Consider the following 16,887-nt stretch of genomic DNA (forward strand, 5'->3'; position numbering starts at 1 on the left):
TTCATGAAGCAGAGAGGATCTGGGTAGTTTCATGATTTATGGATAGTTGATTATGTCTCAAATCATAAACTTTCATGTGTGTATTTATGGGTAATTGAGTTTCTCAATCCACCAAGAAAGGAGAGTTCTATGGATTGTGGAATAAGTCTTGATTTGTAGTTGGTTTGAGTTTCAGTTGGGTTGATACTTTTTCTTGTAGAGTGTCTCGATTCATGAGGGTGGTATACATACAAAGATCCTTATAATTATTAATTATTTGATTTGATTGATAAGAAGAAAAATCACAATATAACTTTGAACTTAAATTTTCATATAAGATTTTTGAGGAAATAGTAAAGGGAAGTTTTGCTAAAATTGAAATTATATGCTTTGGAGTGATAATGTTAATGTGTTTAATAAATCAAAATAAGGTGCTAAATGGATTTTACTATGTTTATGTGACATTGTAAAAGGTGCATTGTTGGTAGAAATTGACACCTTCAAATTTGATAATGTGTTATTATGTCACTAAATATGTATATTCTTCAAGCCGTTCACATTATGTTTGACAAAGAGATTTGAAGCTCACATGCTTGTACTATAAGAGAATCTAATGAGATATAAAATGGATAAAGTTCAACAAAGAGAATTATTGGAGGTTGGAGGCATGGAAGCTTGGAGGAATATTATCATCTTGAGCTAGCTTCTCACTTAGAATTGATACCTTGCATGAGAATCACTATTGTTTTGTGTGTCCCTTCACAGAGAAAGGGAGAGCTTGGAAGTTTTATGTTTTATGTTCCCCTTCATAAAACTATTATATTTTCTTATTTTTTATAATTAGTTGTACTATATTTTTTAATTTCTTTCATTTTAAAGGATAATAAAATATTTTATCTTCACATGCCTTATTTTTAGCAATAAATAATTATTTTGCCTCATCTTCCATGCTTGGGGAATCACTGAAATTATCACATGATTCCTACAATTGCAACACTTCTCTACTACAAATGCATCAAATCACTTATATTTGCATGCCTTATTCGTTCTCTTTTGCACCTACTTTCAATATTTCCTGCTCTCTTACTTATATACAACTTCTCCATTTACTCTTATTTTTTTGTTCTTATTTACAACACCTAATTTGTGTTCTCTTGTAATTCCTTGGTAATCTCCTCCATCACCCTTGTATCATCATCCTTACATTCTCTAAGATTTTAAAATGTTCCATATTTTCTCTCAAGTCCCTCAACATAGCCTAAAAAACCTCATGTACATGCTAACTACTACTTTGACCCTTTCTTCATCCTCACTTCACAAGCATGACCTCCTTTCTTACTACTTTTTTTAGTTTCATTGACTTTTATATCACCCTTATACTTAATTTCTTCCATGGTAATTGTTATTTGAAGAATTATTTCATCATTGGTTTCATTAGGACTTTAGTTCATTTGCATGATATCTCAAACTGTATGATGCATCTATATATAATTTATTGTCATAGTCCATTTCAAACTATATTTTAATGTTGGAGTATCAATTCTTAGGGTTTTAGTCTTGGTAATAATTTTGATTTTGTTGGTGATGACCTATTTCAAAGTTAACTAGGTTTATCTTACTCAATCTTACTTCCAGTACATTGAAGGACCCCACATATCTAAGTGCAAGCTTTGAAGATTTGGAAAAAGAGATTGAACTCTTATGAGATTTGACTCTTAAGAAGACCTTTTCTCCAATTGAGAACTATCTATATGTCTTTTACCTTGTTTGTATAATGTGTTTGTCTATCTGCTACTTCATTTTGTCTTCCCTTAATCAACTTCATATGCTCGTCCATTTCCTTGAGCATATCTAGACCAATAACAACTCTAGCTTCCACCTTATCACAACTAATAGGAATGCTACACTTGCTCCCATAAAGAGCCTCAAAAGGTGTGTCATCCCCAAAGATGTGTGATTGGAATTTTTATATGAAAAATCCACTAAGGGAAGATATTCTTTCAACTTATATTGTTAATCCATACAATACTTCCTAAGTAGGTCCTCAATAACCTAATTCACCCGCTCTATCTATCCATATGTTTGCAGATGATAAGTCGTGTTAAAATTCAACCTCATTCCTAAGGAAAAATTCAATATTATCCAAACCTTAATATCATTTGCATGTCTCAATCTAATATGATCATCTTAGGCACTCCATGCAATCTAAAAATCTCTTGAATTTTTTTGCTAATTTCATCTAACAATCCTTAAGATTCCTTGGAATGAAAAGTGCTACCTTGGTGAGCTTATCCACAACCACCAAGATAACATCGCATCTATTCTTAGACACAGGCAACTCCTAGATGAAATCCATATTAATCATTTCCATTTGTATTTTGGTATACCATACAAATATAATCCTTTTTGGATGAATATTCTTAGTCTTTACTTGTTGAATTCAAAAAGACCCACAAATTCAATCACGTCCTTCTTGAGTCTTGGCTAATAATAAAGTGGCCTCAAATCTGTTACCATTTTATTTAGTCCAACGTACCTTGACTATGATGCATTATGTATCTACTCCAAGATCAACTTCCTCAATTCTCCTTGGTTCAAAACATACATCCTTCTTTGATATCTTAGGATCCCATCATGTTCAAATGTATATCCATCAAAATGGTAGTTTGATGGAATTTCTTCTAGAGTTGACTTTACTAATGAATAATGCCCATCTCATTGAAGGTTGTGTAAAACTTGATGCCTCAAATTTGACCTCATTTTAGTTATGACTTCCAAATGTCTTCTTCTACTAAGGAGATCAACTACCCTATTTTCATTTCCCTTAGTGTACTCAGTCCCAAAATCACATTCGCTAAGGAATTTTAGTCATCTCCTATATTGAGCATCTTGGTTTGGTTGAGTGAAAAATTAGATGAGCCCACAATGATCTATCTTCAATTCAAAAGGATTTCCCAAGAGGTAATATATCCACATATGTAATGCATGAACTATTACCACCAACTCCAATTCATGTGGTATATAGTTCACCTCACATTGTTTCAATTTCCTTGATTTGTAAGCCACCACTTGCCCATTCTACATTAACACTCCTACATATTCTCCTCATAGATTTGTTATCATTGTGAATTGTCCATTTAGATCAGGTATAGTCAAATTGGAGTTGTAGTGGGTTTTTTTTCAGAAGCTATAAATCTTGTTTACATTTGTTTGTCCATTCAAATATCCTTTCCTTCCTCTATAGTGAGGTGATTGGAGCTACACTATTTTTCACCCTTGAACAAATTTCTTATAGTATTTAGCAAGTTTCATGAAGCTTCGACCTCAATGATATTTTAAGTTGTAGGTCATTCCATGATTACCTTGATCATCTTCTTTAGATCAACTGCAACTCTAGACCAGATGATTTGGCCTAGATAGTGTACCTTTTTTTAGAAGTACACTTGGATAACTTACCATATAGTTTGCACTCCCTCAAACAATACAAAACTATTCTCAAGTGCTTCTTGCACTCCTCTATATGTTTAAAATAAATTAGGATGTCATCAATAAATATTGACACAAAATCATCTAGACAATCCCTAAATACTCTATTCATTGGATTCATGAAGGTTGTTGGTACATTAGTAACCTAAAAGGTACCACAGTGCATTCATAGTGACCATATCAAGTTCTAAAAGAAGTATCAGATACATATTCCTCCATTATCCTAAATTGACCTAGTATCTAGGTATTAAATATATTTTAGAGAATATAATTTAGCATATTTCATGTAGTCAAAAAGTTCATAGATACTTAGAAGAGAGTATCTATTTTCATTATTGCCTTATTTAGTGTCTTCTAGTCGATGCACAAGCACAAAGTGCCATCCTTCTTCACAAAAATGACTGGTGCTCCCCATGGTGACACACTAGATTAGATAAATCCATTATCTAGTAGTTATTATAGTTGAACCTTCAATTCATATTATTTTGTTGTGGTCATTTTGTAAGGAGCCTTGGACAAAGGCTCAATTATATGAAGTAGATCTATGGAGAAATCAAATTCTCTCTTAGATAGAAACTCAGGTAGTTCTTCTATAAACACATCCTAAAACTCCTTTAGGATAAGGTAATCATCAAATACTAGCTTCATATCCTCTAGGTCACTAGCATGAGTAACATAAATTGTACATCCCTTCCTTTGTGCTTTTTTTTAGCTACATCATTGAAATTTTCCTAAGCTCAAATAGTTTTTGAACACCATGAAACTTGACAATCTTACCCATGCCATCTAAACAACTCACCACCTTATCCTAGTCCTCCTCAACACTAACTATTTAAAGTTAAGCTTTGACGACTCATCAAAAGGTAATCTAGGTCAGGCAGGAGGGGGTAGCATCATAACAGATGAAAAAGGCAATATAGTGCTTGCCTACATGGTCAACCTAGGGGTTTAGACTTCCAATTTTGTTGAGGTGGCATCTCATTTTCATGGCATATCTCTAGCCAAGGAGAAAGGTTTTAATAATCTCATTATCGAAGGGGATTCAAAGAATGTCATCATGATGCTCCATGATGACACATCCCCTAGATGGCCCATTAAGGTTTTACTCATTGATTCCCACTACATTCTCTCTACTCTCAGACAAATCAGATTGTCTCATACCTTTAGGGAAGGGAACAAGTTGGTTGGTAGGTTGGCTTGCTTGGGCCCCTTCGTTGGATATTTGAAAACATGGACTTCTTTGCACGAATTCCTAGAGGATGTTTGTGTTGTGATCTAAAGCTCTAATGCGGATTAAAGACATGTGGATTACCATTTTTATAATGGTATTTTCTATTCTCTCTTGTCATAATTACTCTATTAGGAAAAATATTCTTCATTTATGAGAAAGGACTTCTTTTTTAAACTCCTTTAAAGTTTGTCCCAATCTACTTTTTGTCTCTAAATTTCCTAATCCGATTATTATTAATTTTTCTAGTTCAATTGTACTTTGGCCTACCATGGGTGGTGACTTAATTTATGTGGAGCCAAATAGTTGTGAGACCCTTAAAAAGGATGAATTTCTATGGCCAATTTTCGAAAAGGGGATATTTTCCTCCTACATTGAGGCCATGACTAGTCATGATCCCTCTCCTTCTACTTAGTTGACCTGCTCTTAGGTTGATGGCAAGGTTTATATTGGGGGTCTCTTTCACTATGTCAATGGAGCTCATTGGAGCTACCACTTCCCTCTTGTAGGGACCTCCATATTATTAGAATATTAAAATACATAATTACACTTAATCTCACACATAATTAAGCACACATCAAATAATTTTCTCATTTGATAAGTATTGAAACATGATAACAATTTTCGATACATTGTCAACACATAAGCTCAAACATAAGTAAACATAAGACATCCAATGTTTTACAAAAGACCATACGACTAAATGCAAGAATACATAATTTATAAAGTTGATGATAACCCTGATAGGAGCTCCCAACATCTATCTCCCATGACCACACCACGAGCGAGAACATCATTGGAGCACTTTACTGCCCAACCGCGAACCATTTACGCTTCCTTGGAGTTTTTGATGACACGAAGAACCACCGACCTTGCACGAGGATCCCTGGCAACTTGAAACTGGAAAGGTGATGGAATCTGGTGCAACATAGTGTATCTACAATCTAAGATGTCATTGTATCGATACTATGATATAGAAGAGAGTGAAAAAAATATAATGATTCAAATAATAAACATATACTAAGAGATCAACAACAAGCTTTGGCCAAAGCACTTTTTGAGCCGACTACTGGCAGATAAGTTAAAGCAAAGATTAAAAATTCTCTAGAAACTTATCCTTCTCTTTGATCCATATTTGACACCCATCCAAATACAATACACTTTGTAACACACTAATGCATAATAAAGCTTAAAAAATCATACATGAGCATACAAAGGAATACAAGAGTATATAAATACATACAGGTGCAATATTTTTGACATGTCCACAAGTCAACAAAAGAACTCATTGACCTACTAAAGCATCTCTTTCTATGCAGTCATATCATATGAGAGCTAAATCTACTTGGTTTCTATGTGCAAACATGAAATCAACAAACACATGAGCACCCACATATATTTGTGTCTTTCATATACCCAAATTTTGATTTACACATAATGAATAATGCTTGCATGTGCAAACAATGGCATCAAAATTCACACATATCATATGAAGAATTTTTAGCATTCTAGACACTATTTTGATCATAAACATAGATCAACTTATCCCGATTTTCTAATGAACATTTGACATTATCAAATTTTCATTAGTGACAAAAAAAAATCGATAACGTTAAGGTGCAAACACGGTTCCTTAGAGGTCAACATTATGTAAGACAATATTTGATATCTCTATTCTTCTATAATCCATAGTTCCTTGTCTAATGATTCTACACTTAGTCTAGAGATATAGGAGTATGCACTAAGGTGATTGTGATGAAAATTTCATAGGTCCAAAGATTAATAATCAACCATAACTATGACAAGATAAATGTATTTTCATTTCCAACAAGAACACATCGGATAGTATTTTCATCGTTATCATATTCTTAAGTTTCCAAAAATCAATATAATGAACCTACATAAATTTAAGGAGATCACAATACATAACCCAATATTATTCTTATATGTTCTAGAAGAAACAATTGAGTACTCTCTCTACCATTCCTTTATTAATGATAGTGATGCTTCTCAAGGAGAGTTAAATAGGATACTTGAAAAAAAGGTGGTCATATCCTTTCTAAGTCTTTTAAGAACTTAGGATGAGTCTAAACTTATTTCCCTATTTCTAATATTCTTATACTATGAAAGTTATGAAGATAATGTTTATAGAAGATTAATTATCATAGTTAAGGAAGGTCTTGGTATACCCTTTTGGCCCTAAGCACATTTAAGTTGAAATACTCTCTTTTCATGTTTTAATATATTATCATTTCAATTTAAGGAGGATTTCTAAATCTCTTATTGTCAACATTTAGATGTTAATATGCAAAATATTCCCTTTTATAAAAATAAATAGAATAAAATATGCTCAATCTTTTCATATACTAATTTTTATTCAATCCTTACTCAATAATGATTTGTCTACTTCTACATGTCAAGGGAACTTAGACCAACTTTACACATATAAACATACGTATAATTACCAAACTTCAAACTAAGATAATGAAGTAGTCACCAATTAGGAGGGACCTCAAAGAGCTCAATCTAGACCGGTCAGCAAGAGTAACACAATGGAAACACAAATATATGATGGAGGCAATGCAGAACAGATTGAATTATAACATGAAAACTTATTACAATCAACCGGTAACAACCGGGTTACAAAAAATGGCTCACAGGCCTACTAAAACATGCTCAAAGTACATAATAGGTCACAACCAGAACCTTCAATCTTAAGATCTATCTTCTATGCTTAGTCTAGCTACTTCCTTGTTCGATCGTTACATTATAATGTGCAATTACAATTATATATACGATCCAATAGGATCCGGTCGGCCCAAAAAGGGATCAAAACCCGAAGAACAAGACCTAATGTGTAAAACCAATAGGGTCGGCCTCTGCGAAGAGATTCCTCCAAAAAATCCAAAGGATGAAGTGTAGATCATAGGAAAAGGTCAGCCACACGCTAAGGAACATCAGAATCAACACCCAAGGCTCTGCAAGCTTCGAAAGGGGTTCTAATAGATCACCAAAATAGGTCCAGGCAACCAGTAACAAGAAACTGTCAACCGGTAATAGGAGACTGTCATGGAAACCGATAGCGATAACTTGTCAGAAAATGATCCAAATGCGATGCGGTCTGGAAATAAGAAAGATGATCAAATCTTCAAGTAGAATCCAACTCCACAGGATCCAGTGAGCCAAAATCGAGACACAAAAAGAAATGTTGAAACTACAAACAGAAATCAAAACAGAAAGTAAAACATAAAGCAAAATAGAAAGGAAAATATTTTTGGTTGATGCAAGATTTCTATGAACCGGGGATGCTCTTGCATCAGACATTCGGGGTTATTGAAAAAGTGAGTATCTCACTTTGCTGGGGTCAGAGGAAAACCAAGGCGGTCTACCTCTGCCTGAGAAATCCAAGATGAATCTTCAATTGGTCTGTCCTTCCACTTCACAAGATACTCCTTATACTGACTGCTTCAGGTACTTCACCCAATCCTACTGTCCAAAATTTCTTCAATCTGATCTAGTTCCTTTTGGGGCAACTATTTCTCCAAGTTTGCAATACTGTCCTCATTGAATTCTGGTTCATGATACTCATGAAGATTTCCAATGTTAAACATAGGTGAAATACTCATACTATCTGGTTTCTCCACTTCATATGCATTCCTAAAACTGAACTTCCTCAAAATCCTGCAAGGTCCAAACTTTTTCATCTGCAATTTGTTATAAGTTCCAACCGGGAATCTCTCTTTTCTCAGATATACCATCACTTCATCACCAACTTCAAATTCATTATGTCTCCTCTTCTCATCTGCCTTCTCCTTATACTTGTTTTTCATGTCCTTCAAGTGCTGCTTAATCTGAATATGCAAGGTTGCCATGTGATCTGCAAAGTCTTCTGTTTCTGAACTTCTCTAGTCTTCACTACTAATATCTCTTAATTCTGATATACCTCTAGGATGCACTCCAGTAACAATCTCAAAAGGTGTCCATCTAGTAGTCTTATTTACTAAATTGTTGTAGGAAAACTCTTCTTGTGCAAGGATCAAATCCCAACTTCTGGTTTTATCTCCAACTAAACATCTCAACAAATTTCCCAAGCTCCGGTTAACTACTTTTGTCTGTCCATCAATACGTGGATGAAAAGTAGAACTGAACTTCAAATCTATCTTCATCTTCTTCCAAAGTGTTCTCCAAAAATAACCAACAAACTTAGTGTCTCTATCTGAAACTATGCTCTTAGGTAATCCATGCAATCTCACTACCTCCTTGAAAAATAGGTCTGCTACATGTAATGCACCTGATGTCTTCTTACAAGGTATGAAATGAGCCATCTTCGAGAATCTATCCACTACTACAAATATAGAATCATTTCCTCTTTGTGTTTTAGTTAATCCAAGTATGAAGTTCATGCTTATATCCTCCCAAGGTATTACCGGTACCGTCAAAGGTTTATACAATCCCACATTCTGACTACTACCCTTTGCAACTTGACAAACTCTACAACTTTGCACATATTTCTGGGGCCAAAAGTACTACTCACTCACCAATTCTATTGTTTTGTCAATACCAAAATTTCCAACTAATCCTCCATTGTGTTTCTCCTTTATCGGATTCTCCTTCATAGAACTCTTAGGTATGCACAACTAAACTCCCCTGAATAACATCCCATCCTGAATGAAATAATCCAACCACTTGCTTCTATCTACCATAACCGATTCTCTACATTCTCTCTAAGGTTCTACAAAATCCGTGTCATCGTCATACAAGGTCTTCAATTCCTCAAATCCTAATATTGTCACTCTCATCTCTATCAGCAAATTCCTTCTCCTACTCAATGCATCAACAACTTTGTTAGATTTTCTACTTCTATACTTCAACACAAAAGTATAACTCTGCAAAAACTCTACCCATCTCATATGTCTCTGATTCAACTTACTCTGACTGTTCAAATACTGCAAATCTTGATGATCTGTATACAACACAAATTCCTTGGGCAATAGGTAATGTCTCCACTTCTTCAAGGCTTGAACTATGGCATAAAACTCTTGATCATACACTGAATATCTCCTCTAGGTATCATTCAATTTCTCACTGAAATAAGCTATCGCTCTCCCTTCCAGACTCAAGACTGCTCCTATTGTTGTTCTACTTGCATCATAATCCACTTGAAATACTTTATTGAAATCTGGTAAAGCTAACACAGGTAGTTCAGTCACTTTCTGCTTCAATAGTTCAAAAATTTTGTTTGCTCTGGTGGTCCACTTGAATTCCTTCTGATCTCCCCTCATGGTCTCAGTCATAGGGTTACAAATTGAATTGAAATTTCTGATGAACTTTCGGTAGAAACTAGCCAATCCATGAAATGAGCTTACCTCTCCAATGCTTTCCGGTGTAGGCCACTCAACAATTGCTTTTACTTTCTCATGGTCCATCTTTGAACCATCCTCAAATATCACAAATCCCAAATAGACTAACTCATCCTTTATGAAAGTACACTTCTTAGTATTGATCAACAACTTTTCTTCTCTCAACCTCTGCAAAACTTGTCTCAGACGCAACAAATGTTCCTCTTTTGTCTTACTGAAAATCAAAATGTCATCCAAATACACAATAAAAAACTTACCCAATAATTTCTTCAATACCTCATTCATCAGCCTCATGAAAGTACTCGGTGCATTAGTTAACTCAAAAGGCATCACCAACCATTCATATAGTCCTTCATTTGTCTTAAATGTTGTCTTCCACTCATCTCCTTCTTTGATCCTAATCTGATGATATCCACTCTTCAAATCTATCTTTGTAAAGTATTTGGCTCCACTCAAATAGTCCATTATGTCATCCATCCTAGCTAGAGGAAACTGATATTTCATTGTGATCTTGTTTATTGCTCTGGAATCAATACACATTCTCCACTCTCTATTCTTCTTAGGTGCTACTACTATTGGTACTGTACAAGGGCTTAGACTTTCCTTGATCAAACCTTTCTTCAACAACTCCTACACTTGTTTATTCAACTCCTCATTCTCTATCGGTGTCATCCGGTGTGCAGATTTGTTAGGCAAACTAGCCCCGAGAACCAAGTCCATGCAATGATTGATACTTCTCACAGGTTGCAATCCATCAGGTACATTATCTGAAATGATGTCTTCATATTCTATCAGCAAATCTTTGATTCTTTCGATTGTTCCTCTTCATGCTCCACATTCTCAGTCTTCTTAGGAATTAAGGCAAAACACACATCTCATGTCTCAATCCATCCAAGAATTTCCTTCCATCCATCAAATAAATTCTAGCATTTGTATAGACTTCACTCTTCAAAGGTTCCTCCAAGGGCAAGAAGGTTTGCTTCATCCCATTGGCTACAATAGTGTATGTACTCTTCCTCCCATCATGTAATGCCTGTCTATCAAACTGCCAAGGTCTACCCAACAAAAGATGACAAACATCCATAGGCATAATATCACACAAAACTTCATCATGATAATTCTCAATTTTCAATTTTACCAAACGTTTCTCACTTACTAACAACTTATTCTCATCCTGAATCCATGCTATCTGATAAGGCTTAGGGTGTTTCAATATTTCCAAATTCAACTTATTCACCATCTCTTCTAAAACAAGATTATATGAACTACCACTATTAATAACAACTTTACAACACTTACCAAATACCTTACATATGGTCTTGAACAAATTTTTCCTCTGCAAGGGCTCTTCATCTCTCCCAGTATGACACAAAGCTCTCCTCGTCATCAATAGTTCTCCATCTTTTGGTTTATTGTCTGATCCAGTGGGGTTTTCTTCCACCACTATTTCTCTTCTAGTATTCTTTGTCTTCTTACACTCAAAAGCACAATGCCCTTCTCCTCCACACTTATAGCAAGTTCCTCTAAATGTTCTCTTGTCTGGTCTTCCAAAATTCTCATTCCGGTAGCCATCTGGTTCTCTCCTCCAGTAGAAATTTCTATCATATTTCCGGTATGAATTACCTTCTTTGTTCACTTCCTTGTCTTTGTTATGATCTGTATAGGTTCCTCTACCTTTGGTATATCCTCTTCCTCCTTGAAATCTTCCTCCGGTAAACCTTCCACCTCTGCTCATGTCTTTTTCTTAACTTCTCTTATGCCTTTAGGGCATACTGGTAAGCCTCTTCAATGCTCTCTAATTTGATCAGACTAAGTTCATCTTGTAGAGACACCCACAATCCATTCAAATATCTTGCAACTTGTTCAAATTCATCATCAACATGTTCGGATCTTATGTTCAACTTGTAAAATGCTTTGGTGTATTCCTTCACACTAGATTCCTTTTGTCTCAAATTGTGCAACTTCCGGAACAGATTCACTTGATAATCAGTTGGCATAAATTTTGATTTCAACTTAGCAATCATCTGATCCCATGTCTTAATCTTCTATTTACCTCTTCTCTATCTATCAACTTGCAAATGTTCCCACCAAAGAGATGCATGACCTTTCAACCGGGTACAAACATATTTCACCTTCCTTTCTTTTGCAGTGTTTTCAAAATTAAAATATTTCTCCATCTTTGAGATCCAATCCATCAGTTCATCTGAATCCAACTTACCATCATATTATGGTGGGGTAAAATGAGGTTTAGTATTTGCCCTACTCAAAACCCTCAAAAAAATTTCCTCATCTGGATCAATCGCCAGTGGGTTTACTTGTTCTGTCAGAGCTTCTTCTCCTTCATCTTCACTTACATCTTCGATGTGTTGGCCTCTTCTCTAGGTTGTCTCCACGGCTTCCAACCAGGCTGCTATCCCTCACAATATTTCCATCACAATAGGGTATTCATTTCCACGTGCTCCACCATTCCTAGTTCCTCTTTGCGCCATCATTCACGCCAATCCTCTATAGCTGCAGGTCGGATCCATAGTCTACCACCCTACAACAAAGATCTCAGAACACACAACCTTTGGAATGAAAACTTCACTTTGATACCACTAGAAGTAGTCACTGATTAGGAGGGACCTCAAAGAGATCAATCTAGACCGATCAACAAGAGTAACACAATGGAAACACAAATATATGATAGAGGCAATGCAAAATAGATTGAATTATAACATGAAAACTGATTACAATCAATCGGTAACAACTAGGTTACAAAAATCGGCTCACAGGCTTGCTAAAACATGCTCAAAGTACAAAATAGGTCACAACAGGGACCTTCAATCTTAAGATCTATCTTCTACGCTTAGTCTAGATACTTCCTTGTTTGATCGTTACATTCTAATGTGCAATTACAATTATATATACGATCCAAGGGGATCTGGTCAGCCCAAAAAGGTATCAAAACCCGAAGAAGAAGACCTAACGTGTAAAACCAACAAGGTCAGCCTCCGCTAAGAGATTCCTCTGGAAAATCCAAAGGATGATGTGTAGATCATGAGAAAAGGTCGACCACACACCAAGGAACATCAAAATCAATGCCCAAGGCTCTGCAAGCTTCGGAAGGGATTTCAGTAGATCACCAAAATAGGTCTAGGCAACCGGTAACAAGAAACTGTCAACTGGTAACAGGAAACTGTCATGGAAACTGATAGCGATAACTTGTTGGAAAATGATCCAAATGCGATGCGGTCTGCAAATAAGATAGATGATCAAGTCTTCAAGTAGAATCCCACTCTGCAGGATCCGGTGAGCCAAAACCGAGACACCTAGAAAGAAATGTTGAAATGGCAAATAAAAAGCAAAATAAAAAGGAAAATGTTTTTGGTTGATGCAAGATTTCTATGAATCGGGGATGCTCCTGCATCAGATAAACTTGTACTATTGAGAACCTAAATATTTCTTACTTAAATTTCTATAAGGTTTATCACTATCACATACTTTTCCTATTATAGGTTATGCTTCATTTGGTATAAACACCATTTATATAACAAGGTAGGCAATGGAAGTTTTAGACACGTATAAGAACATCTGACAAATGACATTAGAACTTAAAATTTTATCAATCTTAATTTATTCTACCCTAACTTACATGAAGTACAATTAAAGAACTAAATATAAATTTAATTTCACATCTTAAAGAAAACATTTAAAATGAGATAATTTTGAAATTAGCTTTATTAGACTAGGTATACTAAATTTGTAAATAATAGTCACTTATTCTCATTAGACTTACGTGAGGGATATGAGAAAAGGCTAAGATTAGGAAAAAAATAGATTCCTTTCTTAAAGAGAATCTTGGGTGGGCCCCTCATCCTCTTCCATAGGTTTTGAGCTAAATATTCTTTTATTTTAAATAATTCCTTATTTTAAGGATATCTAAATGTGGTTAGAAGTGTATAGTCAACATTAAAAAGATTATATATCATAGAAGTTTTAATATTATATGTGTAAGCATAATGTTTTTGCAATGCCCATACTATAAGGTAAACACAATGTCAATGGTCAAATAAGAGGTCGATTTGAGGAATTGGTACAAACAAGTTCTTAAGGAAAAAGGAAAAGGAATTTTATCAGCACAGTATCCTCTGAAGATTGTAACACTAGCAATTTCACCTTAGTGTGCAATGGGTACAACAAAAAGGCGTGGAAGGTTTCTTAGGGAAATTTTGGTGTATTTTTTGGAATATTGAGGGAGGGATAATTAGGAAGAGAGAGGGAGAGATAGATGGAGGAAAGAGAGGAGAGAGGGGGTAAGAAGATAAAGATAGAGAGAAAGATAGATATGAAAATGGAGAAGGAAAAATGATATGGAGAGGAGAGGGAGAGATAAAAAGAGAGAGCAATAAATAGAGATGGAAGAGATACATATACTGAGAGAGAGAGAGAGAGAGAGAGAGAGAGAGAGAGAGATAGATGGAGGAAAGAGAGGAGAGAGGGGGTAAGAAGATAAAGATAGAGAGAAAGATAGATATGAAAATGGAGAAGGAAAAATGAGGGATATGGAGAGGAGAGGGAGAGATAAAAAGAGAGAGCAATATATAGAGATGGAAGAGATACATATACTGAGAGAGAGAGAGAGAGAGAGAGAGAGAGAGAGAGAGAGAGAGAGAGAGAGAGATGTCTAAAGATAGAGAGGGGAGAGGAAAATAGAGGTGGGGATGAAGATGAAGTGAGAGAGGAAGAGGAAGAAAAATAGATAGAGATATAGAGGTAGAGGGAGATATAAGGATAGAGAGAGGGAGATAGAGATATATAACTTAAAAAATATAGAGGGTGTGATGGAAAGAGAGGAAAAGGGACAAATAGAGATAGAAAAAGGGAGATAATGAGAGAGGGTGATGGAGAGATTTAAAAAAGATATATAAGAAGTGGTATATATATAGAGAGAGAGAGGGGGGGGGAGGTCATAAGGAATTAATTATATATTTAATTACATATTTATTTTGTATAATTATTATTTTTATTTTTTTTTTAACTATGCCCGGTAAACTTTATAACGTGACCGATGACACTGGCACGACATGCCCTCCGGCTCCACATGAACATTTTTGACCTGGAGCTATGAACCAGTGAGGCCACAAACGGGGGACCTCATCCCCACACTTCACTTGTTCAAATCCGCGAGCACAATGACCCAGCGAAGGCACAAGGCCTTGCGAGCATAGTGGCCCAACAGGGATTTGAACCTTGGTGGCCGCTTCACCAACGAAGTGTTTTAACCATGACACTACATGTCCGAAGACATTTTGTATAATTATTTTGATAATATTTTTTCTTATTATTTTTTTTGTATTAAGTATCATAAAATATCATTACAAAATTCAGAAGTCTAGGCTGGAGAACACACAACCATCTAGCATTTAGATCTCATAGAGACAATAAAGCCATGTCAGGAAGGTCAACGGGCCATATTATGTGGCCTTATACACATGATGCAACTGAATCACAAAATTACAGAGTTGGATGTCCCATATACAAAATATATCACAGAGGATTGTTGACTAGCTAAATAGGAAGGAGGAGTCAAGATCAATATTTTCTCCCAAGGGGGGGAGCCACGCAGCCCATCCTAGCTCACCCTTGCACCACACCAGTACATTTCCTTTGGTGAATTGATCTCTAAAGGGGTGGGAAGGCAGTCCTTCTAGTTCTAGCTCAATGAAATCCTCTCTCTGCTGTCTTGCCTCTATCTCCTGCATAAATCTCATTAGCGCCTTCTCAAAGTGTGTCTTGTTGCTTCCCATACGGTCCCAAGTGAACCCATGGGACGGTTCTCAGATGAAGACAAGAGTTGTTCCATCATTCAGCCATCTGTCAAATTTGTCCTCGTCCAGTCGGAGAACCACAGTGACCTGCATAGCAACAAGGTAACGAATGAGTCTCCGAAGAGACTCAGTGAGGTATCTACCCTTTCCAATAAACATATCATCATTCCTAGATTTCCAAATGATCCAAAGAATTTCAAGGAGAGAACAGACCAAAAAAGATTAGCACATTTCTTGCCACCTTTAACATAACCAAGTACCACCTCTTCAATAGAAAGACATTTATTATCAACTGAAAAACCAAATAATTTCCATACCTCCGTGGAAAAATGACATTCAAAGAAAATATGGAGCACAGACTCAGGGAGACGACATAGTTTACACAATAGGGGGTTGCCATTATTATCCTTAAGCGGGAGCTTGTGAAGCAGCAGTTTCCAGGCAAAGAATTTCTTTTTTAGTTTAGTCAGATTAGACCAGAATCTCAAGAGACTAGTGTGTCACTTTTTAGAATCACAGGTGAGGTTCCAAATATTGTTGAGATGGGTTAGAATATCTTTGGAATCAACAAGGGTAGAGTAGATCAGTTTGGCCTTTATTAGAGGGAGGGGAGAGCCATCTCTCCAATAGAGGGAGGAGATTGGGGAGAGTGAAGAAGGGGCAGGTGAGGAGAGGATGGGATCAAGTGCAGGCTTGAGGACATTGTAGGTTTTGGCTTAGGAGACAGGGAGGTTGAATTCGGAGCTAAGGGCATCCCAAGAGATCAAGGTACCATCTTTTAGGATGTGTTCAAAAATAACCTGTCCTAAGTTGTGCCACTTCAAGGTAGAGCACCCTTGAAGACAAGCCAGTTGCTTTCCATTATGTATAGTATTCCACCATATAGATCTACCCAAGTTGAGAGATCCCTTGTTATCAACAATGCCCCTATTACTGATGAATTGTCTGACATGGTTCCAAGCCCTCCATATAGACTTGAAGACTTTTGATCCCACAGGAGAGATCTCGAAATTACCAGCAATCA

The sequence above is a fragment of the Cryptomeria japonica genome, chromosome 6 (assembly GCF_030272615.1).
Source record: "Cryptomeria japonica chromosome 6, Sugi_1.0, whole genome shotgun sequence".
Lineage (NCBI taxonomy): Eukaryota > Viridiplantae > Streptophyta > Pinopsida > Cupressales > Cupressaceae > Cryptomeria > Cryptomeria japonica.